Raw genomic sequence first — 15,944 nt, 5'->3', positions numbered from 1 at the left:
AAAGTTGACAGGTTAGTGGTTAGAGGAGATTATCACACAGAAGGCACAGCATCCTTCTCCCGTCCTTAAACTCTGCTAATTGTGTGATCTGGGCCTGAAGATTATCACACTCCCGTGCACTTCTCCTGCCCTTCTCCTATGTATAAAGTGTAATAGAGCCGTCATTTGGTATTAACGGGAGTTCCCATTAATACCAAATGGTGGCTCCATTACACTTTACATACAGGAGAAGGAGAAGAGTGTGGGGCTGTGATAATCTTCGGCCCCCAATCACACAATTAGCAGAGTTTAAAGATGGGAGAAGGACAGGAGAAGGATGCTATGGCTCCCGAGTAATACTCTCCATAGTGAGCCAGCTCTGCTATTTCATCAGCTACAGCAGGATAAACAGCCAAATGGGACACCGCAAATCAAGGAGATCAAGTACATATATCTGCAAACATTCCATCATGTGCTTCACAAGATGTCTTCCTGGAGGCACTACTGGCAGCACTACTGCAGAGACCTATTAGGCATGCCCCTTTTTTCTGCCCCTTAGAAATGATGGCACTACAGTCAAGGATACTGATCTGGAAAAGACAATATAAAAGACTGGTCAAGAAACAGGAACAAGAAACAATCTAATAAGGCCAAGGAATTGCATTCAGGGATCCAGAGGGGCTTGTCACTGTAAAGGAGATTTCAACTTTATTAAAGGGATGAGTTATTGGTTACTACAGGGCCTCAGGCTGCTGCACTTTCTTTTCCAACAGGGCAACAGTTTGCACTTGCTGCAGGTGTAGCCCTGCAGATCCTTTGGCAAGAAAACAAGAATGGCACAAATGTTGACGATCACTGTAACAAGTGAAGTTGTTCAGATGTCCTATATAAGCAGTGACACAGCAAACTGCCCTGTGAAATGCCCACACAAAATGCCTGTTTCCCTTTTCCTGTTTGTCAAAGTCCAGAGACTGAGGCAGCAGCTATATTTACAATTTGCTTATGCCACTGCCAATCCAGTCAGTGATTCAACAAAAAACCCACCCCTTTCAATTATATGGTGAGGGCCAACAAATTGCTGAAAACAAATAAAAAAACACACACACACACCTCAAAAAGGTACAGCCAAATAATCAGCCTTGACCCCAAAAGCAAAAGCTCAGCTTCTTATGTTTTATCAGATATATTTAAAACCAGGATCAAAAGTAGTATGGCTCTGAATATGAGTTTCTGGAGAACATGAGAACTAGGATGCCATTGCACTTACGTCCTGTTTCCCATTGGCATTTTGATGACCACTTGGAACCAAAAGCTGGACCAGATATGCTTTTAGTCTGATCTGTGCAACTCTCTATGTGTTCCAGCATTTACATGGATTCCCATTCTATCTATATGGAGATGAGAAAATCTCAAGGGCAATCCAAAATATTGTTATTTATCACTAGACAGGTAAGAAACCCATTTGGAACAATGGAAAGGCTGAGGTATATGCACTATAATTGTAAGTAATTAAAATATGATTAATGAAGTATCCTTTTACCTTGACCATTTTTCTCTTTTTTCCCTTAGAGTGAAGGACCACAAAGAAAAGTCCTTAGAAGGGCAGATGCTTCCAAACCCATGAAGAAGAGAACACTGTTTACAACCATTTCACAACAAAGCAACACTCTGTAGCCAGGACCACACCTATCATGTAGTTTAAAGCCATTATTCCAGATTTGTTACTTGACAGTTCCTGTCTAAAACTACAATATATGCTGCACTTAATGAAATTCTGTAAGGAGAAGAATATCTCATCAGCGTATACCACAAGGATTGTTCCTCTACCCCTTTTTTCCCCTTTCGTTCTTTTTTTTTTTTTTTTTTTTTAAAAAAAAACATCAGCAAGAAACCGCAGTGAGCAGACTGAGTCAAGGTATGTCAGGCAAGGAACCAAAGTGACTATGAACAATCTATCCCTGCTGTGCAGGGGGATTATTTTAAACATAAACACCAACTTCCCATGAAAGTCTTCAATAGTAAAGGAAACAGAGCAAAGAAGAGTGTTCAGAAGAGGACAATTTTTTAAAGGTCAGTTTGGAAAGTCAGACTTTCTTAATACAGGGACTCTTTTTCTCTCTGATTTTAAACTCAGGAACAATGACAGCAGCAATGTGAACAAAAGGGGAAATGTATTCTGGTTTTGTTTCATAATGGGTGGACAATGGGATAGATACAGTTGGAACAGTAATCTACTGCTGCATGCAGCTTCAAGAAGGATTGAGCTAGAGAATATGGCTGACAGTGCTCTTGGGGATTCCTAACAATGCTGTAGCCTTATCTGTCCTTACAGTACCTGTCATCAGGGCTCTTTCCACAAAGGACAACCTGTTGGGGACATTTCTTACATCAAGGGAAGAACTCTACAAGAATGCAACATCCATTTCACTAACCATTGAGTGTATCTTCAAGGACGTGGAATGGGGTGGAAAGGTCCTCTGTCAGAGAGGATGCAAATGCTAACCAGACCTCAGCTTCAAAGAGTTTCTTCCTCTACTCACCTGTTTATAAGCAAAAGTCTTCTAAGCAATTCCTTTTCCCTTGTCATGGTTAATTTCTCAGTTGGCTGCATGAACCAAAATGAGTAAACCCAAGGAACACCCTTTTATTATCTCACTTACCCATGACAAATGCATATCTCGCTGTTGACATTTGGCCTGTATTCCTCATTAAGGGCTGCCTTAAAGCAGCATTTATCTTCCAGTTGACTGTATATTCCATTCAGATTTACAAGATTTTTCCTTGTGGAAGTAGCAATTGCTCACGCAGAATCCTACTTATTATGGTTGACCTGTATGTGGGCAGGATCTGATGACTGGCAACTTGCACAGAGGGAGAATGTCATCCCCGTGCTGAAGTCAGTGTTAGAGCCTCTTTTGGTCCTTTAGCATTAGGAAGAATCTCAGCTCTGTTCCCCAAAGTCCTGACTGACCTGCTCTCCATTCACTATTTTATTCCCCGTATTCCCTTTTTATAGACAGCAAGGGTTAGTTAGTCTCTTACTTGTGCACTGGCACAATTTAAGTAAAGCTAGAAATATAAATACAGCAAGCATAGAATTTGCTTGTGGTTGTTTACTCCTGAAGTAATATAAATAATAAGAGTGGCCGACATTAATATTTATGCTACACACTGCTGGGTGTTCATTGTGGGATTTACCATATTAAAACATCTCTGATTTCTGAATGTTGGAAAGTACTTAGAACCACCACAGATTCCCATCATGCCAAGTTCCTCAATGTCCATACAACACCAGCCCTATATTTACCAGAACCTACCCTGATATCAATCACAGCCTTCCTATCAGGAAGAAGGAGGAGGAGGAAGCAGTATTGACAAGATAACAACACTCTCTCTTACTAGTGGATGCATGCCACTACTTTTCTTTTTTGCCAAGTGTGTCACAGCAGTATCTTGGAAATGCAAACCTCTAAGGAATCAATTAATTCATCAGCCATATCTTTGAGGGGCATATCTAGATGTGGGCTGCTGCCACACTGCAGAATTAATGCAGTTTGACACCACTTTAACTATTACAGCTCTATCCGATGGAATCGTAAGATTTGTAGATTGCTGTGGGATCAGCACTGTCTGATAGAGTGGGCTAAATATCTCACAAAACTGCAAATCCCAGAATTCCATAGCATGGAGCCATGGCAGTTAAAGCTGTGTCAAAATGCATTAATTCTGCAATGTAGAGGCAGCCTATATTAGTAGGAATGTTCACATGTTCCAGACATTAGCTTAACAAGGTAGGAACCATTGCTAGCAATTAAGCATTCTCTTCTGTGGTTCTTGGCCTCTTAATCTGCTTTTATATTTAAAAAAATTGTTGATTTTGTGTTTACTTTCATATTACTCAGACATGGAAATAGACTGCCTGCAGTGCTGAATGAACACAGTATCATCAGACATTATCTTTCAGTTACAATCCTGTGCTGAGTGACTTTCTGCTGATGAGTTTATGTCTGCCAGCCAGAGAGCTAACAAGGTTTGTTTCTACAACATGTCAATATTCCGAAAAGAGACAACTGTCCCTTGCAGCAGCTTGTGGCATCAGAAATAACAGATTAACTGATGGCAATTCTCCTACAGGCTTTTATCACAGAACTGAAAAATTCATAAAGAGATGCTGCATCATTCTGATATCTTACCTAGGCTGTGTCCTCCTTATTGTCCTTTGGCTCTTCTTGTGTCCTCGAAAACTGAATTTCCCAGCCAAGTCTATGGCTGACTATAAGCAATACAGTATCTAAGATCATGACAGTAAACAAGGCATAGGATCCACAGGTGTCCATCACAGTACTAAACTGAAAGTGATATATTAGCTGCTGGAAGTTGCTTGACTTTGGATTACTTAAAGTACAATTGGTTTGCAGATGTTCTAGCTTTAGGGAAACCTTCCCACATAATCTCAAATCCTGAGGAAACCCCTACCAGTTTGCTATGGAACTTCAATATATTGGGAAGTATCCATGTAGAATATTGACCTTATTAATACATTGTAGAACAAGGTTTCATAAGCCATCTGATGTGACAGACTGGCAGGGTCTTTTCCCCATGTCCCATGGACTGGCACCATATTTGTGCCCATGGAGTACAGCTAGAGATGCCAGAGTAAAAACTGGAGACAGCTCTTCTACCTTTAATGGATATACAGATGAGGGGATTTCAGCTTGTCTGGTTGAGTGACACTTAACCTGAAGAAATTCCTCTTTACACAATCATTAAAGGTACAGGAAAGTTCTCCAGTTTTCACCCTGGCAATCCTAACTAGAACTTTCTTTCGTTTTTTTCTTTCCTGGAAATTAATGTGGACTGATAGCCAACAACTTGTGGAATGGCACCAATTCATGGACCACCCTCGAGCAGCACTGTCGTAGGGAATACCCAGATCAATCAATTGTCATTCAACAAAGCTTTTCTGTCATTACCAATCATATCATATTGAGGATCATAGTTTGAAAACTAGTATCTTAAAAGGAACAGAAGCTGCATCTCCTTTTTGTGTCTGTTTTGTTATATATGTTTTGGAATACGAGTAGGATTTCAGAGTGATGGTTCCACATGGAATAGGTTTTTGTGGGATTTTCGGGCTGTATGGCTATGTTCTAGAAGAGTTTCTTCCTGGCGTTTTGCCAGCATCTGTGGCTGGCATCTTCAGAGAATACTGGAATGGAAGAGAGTGGATACACACACACACACACACACTGTGACCCTGGGTAGAGAGGAGTGATTCCCATGTTAATCTGTGTATTGTTCTGTTGTTGATGGCAGGGCCCCAAGGTGGGAGGATATGCAAGAGAGGATTAATGTCTGCTAACTGGTGATCATTGTCTGCTGGGAAAGCCCCTGACCCTGGGTGGTTTCTCATTTGCATTTGCTGAGTGCTGATTTTGCTGTTTTGCAGGACTGGTAGCCAAACTTTATTTACTTTAAGAGTTTCTTCTTTCCTGTTGAAGTTGTCCAAGTGTTTCGATGGCTTCCCTGTGCATTCTGACCCGACCTGACAGAACAATACACAGATTAACATGGGAATCACTCCTCCCTTCCCAGGGTCACACAGTATATATATATATATATACCCACTCTCTTCCAATCCAGTATCCTCTGAAGGTGCCAGCCACAGATGCTAGTGAAACATCAGGAAGAAAATCTTCTAGAACATGCCCACACAGCCCGAAAAACCCACAAAAAACTATGGATGCCGGCCATGAAAGCGTTCAACTCCACATGGAGTAGTTTGGGTAAGACCTCCTGTTTATGTTTCTTTCTGAATACGGTTTGTATTATCTTAGCTGAAAATGAGACCCATTCTCTTCTATCTACTTGCCCCCCTTTCCTTCATCTGCTTCATAATTTATTCAGCAGAGCCTATTGTCACATGACAGCCTATAAAAAGTCAGATAGGGGTTGTCAATGTCAAATCCCAACTCATCTCCAAAAGAGCTTGCATTGATGGATGTTCTTTGCACCACAATGAGCTGTTATCACTCATGCAAGGGGTTCAGGAACAGCCTTGTCTCCTGTAATGTTCCATTACCTCATTTAAAAAAATCTTGACCTCAATACTGATGCAGAATTGCTTTTTGTCTTACCACAAAGTAAAACGATTCTGTCAAGTTCGAGCAAGAAGCACATGTAGCCTGTCTGCCGATGCTGTAATTTTCTTGGAAACCATTTCCTTAGTTTTTGATCAGTTTTTGAATTCCAAAAGGTTACTGGCTAGTTTTATGCTGCAATGTATGTGATACCCTTTCTTCAGTATGTCCCTCACTCATTTTTCTTAGTTACTGGATGCACTAATGTTTAGACACTGGCTATCTTTTTTTTCCCTTTATAACTGAATTTCTGGGGTCATTCCCACTTGGGGTATAATCCGTGTCCCGATCTGACTCCACTCCCCTTTGTAAGCAATTCCCAAAAGGTCCCTCATTCTCACTATGAAAAGGGACCTTTTGTGGAATCGCTTTTTTCACTGGGAACAGTTGTCGTTCCCATTAGATGGAGCCGAGGGAAGGTGGCTCCCTCCCTCCCTCCCTCCCTTCTTGCTTACCTTCTGTCTTTCCTTCCCACTGCCACCACTTCCCCAGTGCTGGCAGGGCTTCCAGTGCTGCTGCTATACTGCCACTGCTTCCCCAATGCTGGCCAGCATGGCGGCAGCACCGCAAGCTCCGCCAGCTCTGGAGAAGTGGCAGCAATGCAGCAGCAACACCGCAAGCCCAGCCAGAGCACCAGGCAAGTGGCGACAGTGGCATGGCAGCAGCGCCACAAGCCTGGCCAGAGCACTGGGAAAGTAGCAGCAGCTTTCCCCTTCAAAAGGGAGCTTGCCTTGCGCTTCATCCGCACTGCAGAAGAGGGGACCTGGCAGGAGGAGGAGGAGGAAAGTGAGAGACAATTTTTTTAAAAAAGAAAAAGAAATACAGTGTGCCCGTGCCATACGCGGGCGCACTATACACGGTTTCCTGCTTATGCGGAAGCTACACAACAATCTAAACAATAGCGCACACCTGCGTGCACATGCCACACCGCCACCACATGCACACACTCCATTGTTTCCCATGGGGTGCAAGCATATGCACATTTTTCCTTATGTGAGGGGGGGGGGGTCCAGAACAGATCCCCCATGTAAGGAGAGGGCCCACTATAATTGAAAAATTGATCTATTGCTGAAGCACGTAGTTGCTTTAGCAATATATTGATTTTTCTATTATTTCTATTGCCAAAAAAAAAAAAACCCTGAATTTATTCTCACCTGGTGTTCCCACTTATTGGGCACGCTTCAGAATTGATTCTTCCTAAAACAACAACAACAACAAAAACACTTTTAATGTAGTGCCAGAAAACCCCGGGTTATTTGGGTTTGCCCCGATTCTTTCCTCTTGGAATCTATCCATTGAGGATCAGAAGTGGTTTCAAATGGGAACAAAGGTCCTTTGCCCTGAATCCTGCTTCGGAGCAAACTGCAGTGGGAATGACCCCTCAAGTCTTTTGTGACGGAAATGTTAAGATAACAAAAGTTTTACAAACAAACACAATATACTGTGAGTACAGCTAGCCATTTCAGCCAAGGGGCAATTTATCACAGTGTACAGGGAGCGAGCAACATTCACCAAGTATAGTGAAGAATTGGTCTTATTAATACAGATGCAGGGATGTAGCTATGAAGGAAGGGGCAAAATGAGGGCACCCCAAAATTTCTTTCAGTCCCCAGGTTTCTAGCATTGCAGTAACATTAAACTTCAGTTAAGCATTTAGGCATCCAAAGGGAAGGGGTAGGCAAAGTGACCAAGTGAACAGCAAATAGGAGAGTTCAGAGAATTTTATGAAGAGTCTCTCACACTCTTCATAAAAATATGAGGACTGAAGGAAAATGTCATTTGGGGGCAGTATTTTCATTACTGTACTTTCAAGTAAATGTGTGATAGGCTGCACCTACATTGCCGAATCAATGCAGTGTGACACTGCTTTAACTGCCACAGCTCAATGCTATGGAATTCTGGGCTTTGTAGTTTTGTGAGATATTTAGCCTTCTTTATCAGAGAACTCTAGTGCCACCACAAACTACTAATGCCAGGATTCCATAGGATGGAGTAATGAAATTTAAAGAGGTATCAAACTGCATTAATTCTGAAGCAGCTGCTAAATTCTTCTCACCAACTGACTGGATTCAAGACAGGTAGCTCACCAATGGTTTCATTCAGAAAGGTAAGTTTTCACTTGTTAAATGGCTGCCTGTGTGTTCACCCATTGTATCATCCATTTGCCAAGCAAAGCAAAAGCAAAATTCCAGTTTATGTACAGTATGCCCTTATGTACAGTATGATCAGTTAGGGTACATTTTCCTAGTCTCAGGAAGACTTACCAGATCACCTTTTGGATTGGGGTTTGTCTTTAATGGAGATGGAAAACAAATTTTGTGAATGCAGTCAATGAGGATTGACCATACCTGAGGTACACCGAGGAGGTGAAGTGAGGCAGCTCCCTTTGGCAGGCAATTTTTGGTGTAACTACAAAGACAGCAAAATCTCAAACAATCAATGTCTGTCATAGGTATGGAGAAGCCTATCTCTACATAAAAGCCCTTAAAAGGAAATAAGAGTATGCCCCAGATGCAACTTACTGTTATTGGAAGAAGGAGAATACATGGCACTGATGGTAGCAGAGTATTGGTTTTCAATGTAATTTTGCTTTTCAGGAATTTGGGGAAAAGATTAGGAAAGGGCTATGTTGGCAAACTAAGTATGGATTTTATTATTTCTTTTCTTCTTTCATCCTGAGTGAAAGTAACTATTGTCATTGGAAAATGGAGTAAAATGCAGCTTTGTGGAAGACTATTTTCTGGTTATTGTTCTTACTGCACATGCTGTGGCAACCCTATAATTACTTCATATGTATAAATTGTTGGTGGCCCTGTAATTGTTTGTCTTTAATTAAGCAAATGTCAATCAAGAAAAGATTTTCTGTTTTATAAGAGAGAGTGTTGTTCATCTTATCAATTCCACTTTCCACTGCCAGCTACACATAAACAGAGAAACACAATGGGAGATCCTTTGACAGTCTTGTATATTACCTCTATGGTACAGGTGCAATAACTGTAATGTAAACTTGAGTGACTCTTGGGGCTGTATTGCACTGTAATACTATGGCTCTGGAACCTATAATGAACAAATGATTGTTGAAGCTATACAAACACTAACACTATCAAACACAGTACAGTGGGCCCTTGGTATCCACTGAGGTTTGGTTCTAGGACCCCAATGGATATCAAAATCTGTGGATGGTCAAGCCCCATTATATACAATGGTGTAGTAAAATGGTGTCCCTTGTATAAAATGGCAAACTCAAGATTTGCTTTTTGGAATTTAAAAAATATATATTTTCAAGTCGTGGACGATTGAATTCATGGATGCAAAATCCGTGGATATGGAGGGCCAACTGTAATGATTTTGGGGATTTGTTTTCTGTTTTCTTTCTGTGAGTCTAGAATGCACATTTTAAGCACTCATAGAAGAGTGAAGGCTAAACAGCACATTTTTGAAGTGTGGTGGTTTTTAAAGTTATAGGACTAATTCTGAAATGCCCCTAGCTATGCACTTTACAGTGCTTTTAAAGCACTTTAAAGTGAAAAATTGCCTTCCATATCCATGTAACATTTTCTACAGTTAATATTGATTATCCCTCTGAACACTCCATCAGATCTAAAGACAGTCTAAATATGAATTTGTTTCTTTGTTAGGTAACAATGGCGCATTACAGACCGCCCAGAACGGGTGGTCTGCCGCCGCCTCCATTTCCACCGCCAGGAAGCTGCAGCCTCCAAACAGGGAGGCTTCCTGGCAGTGGAAAAAGAAGCCGCAAAAAGCAGCTTCTTTTCATGCCGCACTTGCGACGCACGAGTGTGCAAATGGCGCACTCATGACGTCGCAAGGCAAGGGGGATGTGCGGACGCTAAGTGTCTGGCACGTAAAAATGGCCGCACCTGTGTGTATAGGGCGCCGCCATTTTTACGCCCCTATCACGTGCTAGGGGTGAGGCTGGTATGGACGCTAGGTCCTCAACCAACCCCTAGCACGTGACGGGGCGGTGCTAAGGCCCGTGCGGAACAGACCAATGACTGTCTAATAATATTGATATGTTTAAACGTGTATATGCCATTGTAAATCCTCTGTTCCACTCTGTTGCAGATATCGCCAGACAACAAGTAGTTTAAATGCCTATATAATTCAATTTGATGTATTTTTTTAAGCATTCTGGAAATCAAGTAACTCAAATTTGGACCCCTTAACAAAAAGCCTGAAACATTGTTCAGGGAAGTTGCTTTGGTAGCATGTGGCTTGTTGACTTTAGACAAACATAACAAAACACATCTCTATTCCCACTTAAATGACCAGTTAATTTCTCATGGCTCCTAATTATATTCCCAGCCCTTTTAATGGTAGAAGAAGATGGGACTGCTGCTTACAGCAATGTTCCACAGCATTCTTAGCATGCTGAAAAAACTTACATTTTCTCACCTCTGTCTTTGGTATTGCAATATATTCTTTGTGTATGCATGGTCATCCCACTTTTTCTAATACATGCAGCCAATCTTTTGATTAAGACTATGGAGTAGGACAGGTAATCTCCAGCCCCTTGGTGAAAATTGTGCTACACATAGTATAGAGTGGTCTGTCAGATTTGCTCTGTAGACTTTGGAGGGCTTTCTTTCTCCTCAGTGCAATGCAATCTGTGCCTAATATCCACTTCTTGACAGTGACTCTACAAACCCTTTACAGATCAAAATGAGTTCACCATTAAGGATAAGTATGTATGTGTAAAATACATACATATACTATTGTACGTATATATCTATCTCCAATGTATATAGTAGGATGCTGTTAGTTCTTATAAAAGTGTACTTCCAATTCTGAGACTGAGGATGTGTGGTTCCAAGATGACAAAACTAGTAGTTCCTGGTGAGTTTGGTGCCAAATCTGTTGTCCTATCCTGGTGACACTGGCAACATTGCACCATGCCACCACAGGACTCCTTGGGGCATGTACAGCTCAGCCTAGTTCATCACACTTAGGTAGCTAGCCCAAACTCACCATTATTTTAAAAGAGATTCTAGGATGTTCAGCTGAAAAACTGTCGACACTTTTCCCAAAAAGGAATCAGATGATCCTCCTCATCTTGAATAACCCCATCACGTTTCAATTTGGCATCTCAGAAGTGTTTTCTTCATGGTGCCCTATGGCTTTCAGTGTCACATGAGTATTGAGAAGGATCACACCCTTCAGCCTTTTGTCAATGCAGGTATGGGGGAAATGCTTCATCTGACACACACTGGGCAAAAGACAGCCTCCTGTGAAGTTCAGCAGTATTACTACCCACATGAATCACAATTACAAGCCTTCTCTTTTGACATATCAAAAGGACACACTAACTAGATTAAACATAAGTATGGTAAACCTTCAAATGTCTTGGCCTGAGGGCAGTGCGAAGATATCATAAACCACCAAAGTGTTTTTCTCTGCTATATCCCAGTTGGAGTAAGCTAACCAGGCCCTTTTTTTGTCCCACTCTGAGTTTATATTTAGCAAATGTTCATGCATTTGGACAAGTGTTCCATTTTTTCTCCACTGCACCTCTCTGTATATAACTTGCTCCCATTTTTGTGTCTATAATTCCAGAAGAGAATTGTAAATTATTTGGCAGAATGAGCCTTTGATAAACACTGCGGCCATGTATATGTACTGTATGTATTAACGTGTAGATGAGAATCCTTATTGTATGTAAAGTTTTATGAATGGTTATTTTTTAATTTATGTATTTAATATAGGATTCAATGACCTCTGGTGTTTTAGTTTGTATAAAAAAATAAAACAACAGCATTTTTTAAAAAATTACTTTTCATTAATGGATGCATTCTCCACAAACTGTTTTAAAACAACACATGAGGCAAGCGCACTAAACACACCTTCCTGCCTCATGCTAAATCACCACAGGAAAATAAACAGAGTATGAGAAAAGGTGGCGCTCAAGAAGTCAGGACCTCCAAACCGGGACAAATGTAGGACAACATTTTCAAATGTAGGGCTTTTTAAAAAATAGAGGACACACAAAAAAATTTGATGGTTTTTTAAAAATGTTAATATAAATGCATGTTTCTTAGGCATGATCAAAATGGAGGAGGACAAGCCTAGATCGAGGATGCAGGCTTCTCTGAGGGGCTTGTGTGCTTGGCCCAGGCCTGTCCTCCGAGGCCACTCTCCTCTTCCCAGACCTCCCCTTTCCTCTAAAGGGCTCTTTGGAGCTCTTTAAAGGGAAGGGAAGGGAGGCAGGAAAGGAGAGGAGAGACCTGGGCACTAGCCTGGTCCTCCTCTTCCCAGACCTCCCCTTTCCTCCAAAGGGCTCTTTTTGGAGCCCTTTGAAGGGAAGGGAAGGGAGCAGGGAAGGCGAGGACTTGGCGGCTGTGGAGGACAGCCCCAGGCCTCTCCTCAGAGGCTTCATTTTCCTCAGGAGAAAGGGAGAAGCCTGACCCAAGCAGGGAAGGTAAGTAGGGAACTAGGGAGGGAAGGAGGGAAGGGGGAGGCAAGGCGAGGGACTTTTGTCCCCAGTCCGATGTCCCATGCTTCTTCACCGAGACTCTACTGTACACAGAAAGTGCACTTTGGGGGGGGGACCTTTGAAAATGGGCACCCACCTCCTCCTCCTCCTGTTTCCCCCTCCTCCTTCTCCTCGCCATGCACTAAGAAAGGGCGCTTTCCTCTCCCCCTGGTTGGCCCAGAGTCTCACTCCTCCTCCTCCTCCAAGGGTCCACCTCCTCCTTGAGGCTGGCCAATGGCAGAGTGGGGCTGGAAACAGCTCCACCCCAGCTGCTCTGCCATTGGCCAGCCAGCCTCAAGGGGACGAATGTTCCCTTTAGGTGCGATGGCTGCTGGCCGGGACCCAAACCCGGGATTTAGAGTGAACTGGACCGTGACCGTGCCAGTACCCCCAAAATCGTTACAATCACGGGCGCAGCCGGGTTATGGCATCCCTAGTCATGTGCCTCTGAAAATGTAAAAAGTTGTTTCCCATCAAGGAGTCACCAGCCTTGAGATGTAGGGGGAGGTCTTCCAAAAACTTTTTCAATCCACCCAGCATTCTCTGTAGAAATTAAGTAGTGGAATCTTCCAGCAGTAGCAAGATTTTTAATAGCAATGTGATAGGGACGTTCCTAAGACACCCACAACAATGAAATGAAATTATGCTGCAGTTTTTAACTGTGGATGAAACATCTTCATGGATTAGAAAACAATACGGAAGACCCAAGAAAAGGTTAACACTACACAAGGGCCCATAGGTCAATGGCAAAACACATTTTCTGCATGTATAGAACAAGAGTTTACATTGAACTGTATTGTGAGATCTTTAAAATAAAAGTATCTCTTTAATATGTATATAATGAAATAGCACATACAGAGAGAGAACTTATGGGTGAAAAAAGAATTGTAAATCTTATTTTTGATGTGAAGTCAAAGGCTTTCATGGCCAGCATCCATGGTTTTTTGTGGCTTTTTCAGGCTATGTGGCCATGTTCTAGAAGATTTTCTTCCTGACGTTTCGCCAGCATCCGTGGCTGGTATCTTCAAGATGCCAGCCATAGATGCTGGCCAAACGTCAGGAAGAAAATCTTCTAGAACATGGCCACATAAGCCACAAAAAACCTTATTTTTGATCATGAGGAAAAACAGATTGAAGCTGAATCAGAACAAGACGGAGGTGCTCATCCTATAAATCATGATCACTGTTCATAGTGCATGCACACACTTGTATATTGCAAGTAGAAATATCACAGCAGTGATGTTTTAAAAACAATGTATATTACCCAAATAGATGTATACAGCCCTATACTGTACTGTACTATTTCATAGAGAGCATTTACCCCTCTGTAATATTTTTCCCCCATCCAGGCTTCTTGTAAAATCTGTCTTCTTATTCTGATTAAGTTCCAGGTTCTTCCACAAGATGGCAACTGATTGCTGTCATTGACAGACAGTTGGGTGGGGAATTGGGAGTGTGTCAAGTTTATTGTTATTGTAATTCTCTCTGTGCTTCTAGAGCTTATGAATTTTTGTTTTACACATGAATTATTGGTCACAGATCCCAAATGATGAGATGTTATATGTCCCAAAGCATGCTGTCTGCAACCCTGGACAGTCACAAATTGGGGAAGGGGGAGCTTACTCCATAGACTGGTGTCTTTGCAAGAAGTTTTCACGTCTTTGCCTAAGGATTGGTCTGGCTGCGTGACAGATGCAGTAAATTAACTTAGAGATCCAAGAAACTCAGCATTCACAAAGGGCCTTGGAACTAATTGTGCACACAGCAATTCAGTCTTGCTCTTCTGCCAAACAAGGAAAGGCTAAAGGTCAGTGTGAGTAATTCTCTCATTTTCAGCTTTTGGATGCACAAAGCCTTTGCTTCTGTTCTAAAATTGGAAAGCATTTTATTGAGTCTAAACACCTTTTACCCTACAATACTCCCTCCATTTGCTCAAGTAAAGCCCTGGGTTTTGTTTATAAAGCAAAAGAACCAGAAAAAGAATACAGGCAACAAACAGTATGAACAGTAAAATCAAATATATAAATAAATGGTAAACCATAGTAACACTGTATATTTTAATTATTTAGATTTGTTTGTGGGCTTTAACTTGGCTGAGATCATTTTGCAGTCAGTTGTGATGATTTTTTCTGAGTTCCTCATAGGAGTGTCCTTGTCCAGAGGCCAGGAATGATATGGATGTTTGCACTTTATAAAAAAAAGAGTTAGGAGAAATTAAAAGTTCTAGTCTCTGTTCTTTTGCAGGAAATCTTACCTCTTCTGTTCCACTGTTATACCACTTTGTCATTGTAACCGAGGCACAGATAGCCAGGTAGCATATCCATAATATTTTATCCAAGGCAGATTTAGTATATCAGTTATCAATATCCCTATAAAAATCTGGAGCAACCAACAGATTTGAAAGCCCAGTTTGAGCTGGATGGTTGAGTTGTGCTGATAGTGGTTTTGCTAATGCAGCAAGTAGCAGCTCATATCTCTTTTCTTTTCCTATCCATGTGTAGGAGGAGGAAGGGGTGATCTTGGTCAGGATCACAATATGAAGGGAGAAAAGGGGCAAAACTCCCCACATTTTACAGTCCTGATGTTGAAAAATAAATCAAAATTAAAAGTTCTGATATTAAAACACACACAAATTAAGACATTAAATATGATTGTACATTTATCATGATAGCTATCATGCAGCTTTCTGTGTCCAGGAACCTTAGTTTTCCCCTTCTGTTTCTCTTAGTACAGTTGTCCAAAAGAAGATATTTTAGAAGGCATTTGATATTATCTCACTACATAGCATTTGGCAGTACTCTTAGAGAGGAACTGGATTTGTGACTGCAACCCTTGTTTTCTCAGTGAGATTACCAAAAGTTAAATGGTTGCTTTCTTTCTTTTCTTTTTTTTAAAGTATTGTTACATGTTATTTAACACTGTAATGGATGTCAAGCCTTTGACACCAAGGGTTTTTCTTCTATAAATGCATACACTATATTTGTATATTTCTGAGGGCAGGAATCAGCAGTTTAGCACGTGAGAGCACAACAAAATTCAGTGAAAGGGAAACTCCTTTCACATTCACAATGAACGGTTTCCATTGTGCTAGTTCTCCTCAGTCCAGAAATAGAGCAGGGGGAGGTGATATGCAGGGGGCACATTTATGACTGAAAGACTGAAACAAGAGAGAGAGAGAGAGAGGAACTGGGTCAGTTCGAAATTTCAATAAAAGAACTCTATTTAAACCAAGATCTACATTGAGTCTTCTAAGGGAAGGGGTCTGTAGCTCCTATGAGACTGAGGAAGAGAAGTTGGTATCATAAACTTTCGTAGATCTAGCTCCAAAACACACT

At 41.5% G+C, this 15,944-nt stretch overlaps 1 protein-coding gene across 2 annotated transcripts in view; it reads left to right on the top strand.

The window, feature by feature from the left end:
* The window catches only part of JAKMIP2 (janus kinase and microtubule interacting protein 2), a 145,159-nt gene extending 143,316 nt beyond the window's left edge, over positions 1-1,843 (top strand). For both annotated transcript variants that reach the window (XM_042455228.1, XM_042455227.1), the window contains one exon: positions 1,549-1,843. The gene's annotated coding sequence lies outside the window, so the exon portion shown is untranslated. The remainder of the gene's footprint in view (positions 1-1,548) is intronic.
* The last annotated feature ends 14,101 nt before the right edge of the window (positions 1,844-15,944 follow it).

Source organism: Sceloporus undulatus, chromosome 2 (assembly GCF_019175285.1).
Source record: "Sceloporus undulatus isolate JIND9_A2432 ecotype Alabama chromosome 2, SceUnd_v1.1, whole genome shotgun sequence".
NCBI classification, from domain to species: domain Eukaryota; kingdom Metazoa; phylum Chordata; class Lepidosauria; order Squamata; family Phrynosomatidae; genus Sceloporus; species Sceloporus undulatus.
The sequence above is the reverse complement of the archived record's forward strand: the minus strand, read 5'-3'. Positions and strand labels throughout refer to the sequence as shown.